Source organism: Beta vulgaris, chromosome 7 (assembly GCF_026745355.1).
Source record: "Beta vulgaris subsp. vulgaris cultivar EL10 chromosome 7, EL10.2, whole genome shotgun sequence".
Classification (NCBI taxonomy): Eukaryota; Viridiplantae; Streptophyta; class Magnoliopsida; order Caryophyllales; family Amaranthaceae; genus Beta; species Beta vulgaris.
Genome location: NC_079208.1, coordinates 21848602 through 21853012, shown reverse-complemented (window position 1 = coordinate 21853012; position 4411 = coordinate 21848602).

Below are 4411 nucleotides of genomic sequence, written 5' to 3'. Positions count from 1 at the left end.
TCACGATACTCGGCAAAGCAAGGGTAGTTCTCACCAGAAGGCAAAGATATAAGAGTTCGAAGAGGAGAACTCGAAGACAGGTTAGCTTTCTGGGCAAAAGACGTAGACACACATGACACGAAAGCACCGGAATCAAACAACACAGAAGCAAGGATTGAATTAACAAGAAAAGTACCAGAGATGACGTCGGGATGAACATCGGCGTCGGAATGAGTCATGCTGTAAGGCTAGAAGTAGCAAGATGCTTAGCTGTAGCCCTCGGATTCTTGGGACACTCATAACTCTTGTGACCCGCTTACCTACTATAGAAGCAAACAATAGCATATCCCTCACAACCCTTCCCTGGATATCCATATTCCTTTGAGTTAGAGATAGAAATTTAGAATATTGTAGCAAGATGCTTAGCTGTAGCCCTCGGATTCGGTGGGAATGACAGTACCATCAAACTTAGACAGCTTGGTGAAGCGGTCGGTGTACTTTTGGATATCCATATTCCCTTGAGTTAGAGATAGAAACTCTTTATGCTTTTGCCAGCGCAACTCATTAGGATAGAACATCTCTTTCAGCTTGGCGGAGAACTTAGTCCACCCAAAACCTAAAATGGAAGGAGAGATTGAGAAGAGTAAAATTGAAGTGTCTGTGTAACTTGTAAAGAGCTGCTTTTAAACTTGTACGATCAGTAAGATGGCACATATTATTCTTATGAAGAACATGGAGGTTATTGTTGTCAATGTCTCTGTACTTTATTCCCTCATGCAAAGTCATGACCTTATATCCATGTTAATTGTGTGAGTTCAAAGTGGTCTTAGGAAAAAAAAGTAGCCTCTATCTTCATTATACTAGAACTGACACAGATGTACTCGTATGCCTTTATCTTACATACATATGGTTCTATCTTAGAATATACTCCAGTTAGAAATTTAGAATATTGTACAAATGCATCCATCTGATTTCAAACAAATATATTGCTCTATATATAGAACCTCAGGATTCTCCATCTGATTTCAAGGGAGAAGGTGGCAGCTAATATGTAAGTACATAAGATAGAAGGTACCGACTATTGGATATTGATTTAGTCGTTTGTTCCTAACAGGTTGGAAGTGTTGGAACTGTCGTTGTTACAAGGAGTGATGGGAGGATGCCACTTGGAAGACTAGGTGCCCTTCGTGAGTAGGTAAAGTAACTTATTTTTTCCAAGTTTTACCTTGTGTTAGCATATGTAGGTTCTTTCACCTGATTATAATATCTGGTGGATCTTCCTCACATTTAATCCACACTCTTTTTTGTTTAATGTACAACTTAAGGAGTTGAACCTTGATGGGTATGAAGTAATTTTGGTCACGTCTGGTGCTGTGAGTGTTTGTCGTCAGAGGCTTAGGTATTGCTTAATAATTAGATTATGACGTGACTTGTTTGAGTCTATATTAGGAACAATCCAGCATAGATATAATGGGGATGTGCTATAACAACTACTTGAACTGTTACCACTGTCATATCAGTTTGCCATAGTTTAGGGCGTTGCTATAGAAGTTTATGATGAATACTACTAAAATCCACCTTTCTGCTGGTAAAATTTTTTGGTGGATAAGAATTAGATATAATCGCTACTTTGTGAATCCCTTTTTTCTGGTGTGTGAATATTCTTGCATCATTTTGAATTATATATGTTGGTTTTGTGAAACTGAAACAAGTTGAAGATGTGGTTATAAACTTTCCAGCCTTCTTCTTTCTTTTTAGTTATAAAATTTATGTTAAGGAATCTATCACTTGGTAATCTCAAGTAAATATGTCAATATTGCAGTTTTTAATAAATGCTCAAGTGCTCGTATGACGTCTGCTACGGGTCAAATACGGAGCACTTGTACAGTTTTTAACCGGAGCACTTGATGTTTTTTCCACTAGTGACCTAAGACCAACCAAGCAAAGATACATAAGTTGTAACCCAAAAAGGAAATTAAAACACAGCAGCACGACCCACGGGACAGGCCCTCGTCGTGAGGTGCGACGAACGTCGCAGGTCGCGACACCCTGCCATCGCGAGTCGCGAGCAGCGACTGTCCATGGCCTGCGAGCTTTCCTCGTACGCCCACCGAAAGCCCCACGATTTTAGACTTAGCCTCTTACGTCCACTCTAACTCAAATTCATGCCAACACACAACACCAAACACCCTCACATGTGTCTAAACCTCATCAACAACAACTACTCAAACCCAAAGAAGAATCAAAGTGAACCAATTACATAACATCAACCACAACAAAAAAAAGAAGACAACCAATTGACATGTCCTAACAATATGATCATTGTAGCAACCAAAGTATGAAAACAACACATATAACCATAAAATCAACACGAAACTTCTAACATACAATCCCCTAAGTTCCACCTCGCATGATACTACGTTCTCTAACGCAGTTCTAACAACCTAAGTTCAAAATCTATACTCTACCAAACTAGAATAACGCTAGTTACCTTTTTCTTGAAGAGGTAAGTAGTAGAACACTTCGATTGTAGCCTAATCGCGTTGTGAGTAATCATCACATTCATCTCCTACGAACACACTCACAACGAACTCAACACGTGCTTGAAAAGCGGTGCAAAAATAGCTTAAAACCAAAAAATGTGGACTGATTTTTGTGAGAAAATAGTGAATGAAGAACCAAGACTTTTCCTCTCCCTCCTCTTTGGTTTAGGCGTGTGAAAAGAAGTGACAAGGGGGGGGGGAGATTTTCTGATTTTATTTTCAGAAAATGAAGGTGAAAAGATGGAGATTAAAATGTGCATTAAGGAAGGTATATGAAGAGATAACTCTTGATTAACGTAACATTACAAGAGTTAAATAGGGCTGTCCAAAAACTCTTCGTATACTATAAATAAAAATCAGAAATTCGGACATCCTAATACACATAATACAATGTACGAAAAATACTAGTACAATGTACACTTCAGGCACCAGGTAAAAATGTTCAAAAATAATATGTAAAAGTATATATTTTTTAAAATTAAAAATTATAATTACTAACGTAATACAAATAGGCACGCATTACACTACCACATTTTACACTTGGCACAGACACGAGCACTACATTGTCCGTTTCATATAACTAACGTAAATACAAGAATTATACGACTAATAACAATGCCACACATATAACACACATTATAACCACATTAAACAATATCGATCAAAATAATGTAGGTGTAAAAGTATATATATATATATATATATATATTTATACTTTCCGAAAATATATTAATAAAATATAATTTAACACTGAAATAATAATAAGTAACGCGCGAAAGTTTCAGAGAAATTTTGGTGTTACACTTTAACTCGCAAGAATTAACTCAAATATTCAGTACATTATGCATATGGTGGAACCTATATTTAGAGTACAAGACTTTATTCTATTTTCAAACACTGAACTAAAATATGCTAATTAAAACTAGAATATCCGAACTAGAATATGCTAATTAAAACTAGAATATGCTAATTAAAACTAGAATATGCTAATTATCCTAGAATATTCTAAGTAGAATAGAATATGCTAATTATCATAGAATATTCTACACACTTAAGATAATTAATAAAACACAATGATAAGGAATTAGACTCCTAAGTATAATAGGATTCCTTTATCACTTAAACACTTAATTAAAAAAAAAAACTAATGTAATTAAAACCCTAATTTACATAGAATTCTAACAGAACTAGAACTCTACATAAATACTTCTTTTAATTCATATCATACTCCCCCTCTAGAAAAAAACTTGACCACAAGTTTTAGTCTTGGAAGCATGGTACTATGTCACAAGAAGGAAATGTTGCACATATGCCATCTCCTAGCAACACCCTGAATGTTTCATATCCTATTTGTTCAACAATATCAAAGGGACCTTCATCCATAGGCTCTTCATCCTTGTGATTCACATGAAGTCCTTGAGCAGCAAGTGACAACCAGACTTTGTCTGTTCTCCTAATCCCAACTTAGTGCCTTGGCATAGTTATAGGACTTGTTGTCTACTTTCCTTCTTGTTATGTGTAGTTTTTAGGAATTCATGATGACACGAACTTATGCACACATGAGATCCATCTTGCTTCTCTTTCTCTCTACATGGCGTGGCAACATTAATGGTTTTGGCACGCCTAGTTTTAGGAGGCAAAGATTGCAAATTCATGCGTTTATCACCCATCAAAACCGAATATGCATTAGTTTTACCATTATGCATCACATGCCTATCAGTGTGCCATGGTCGTCATAGTATTAACGAGCATGCAGTCATAGGCAACACATCACACCATAGTTGATCCATATATTCACCTACACGGAAGACAACTAATGATTGTTTACGTACCCAGATGCCATCATCATTTAACCATCTTAGTTTATAGGGCTGCGGATTCTTGCATGT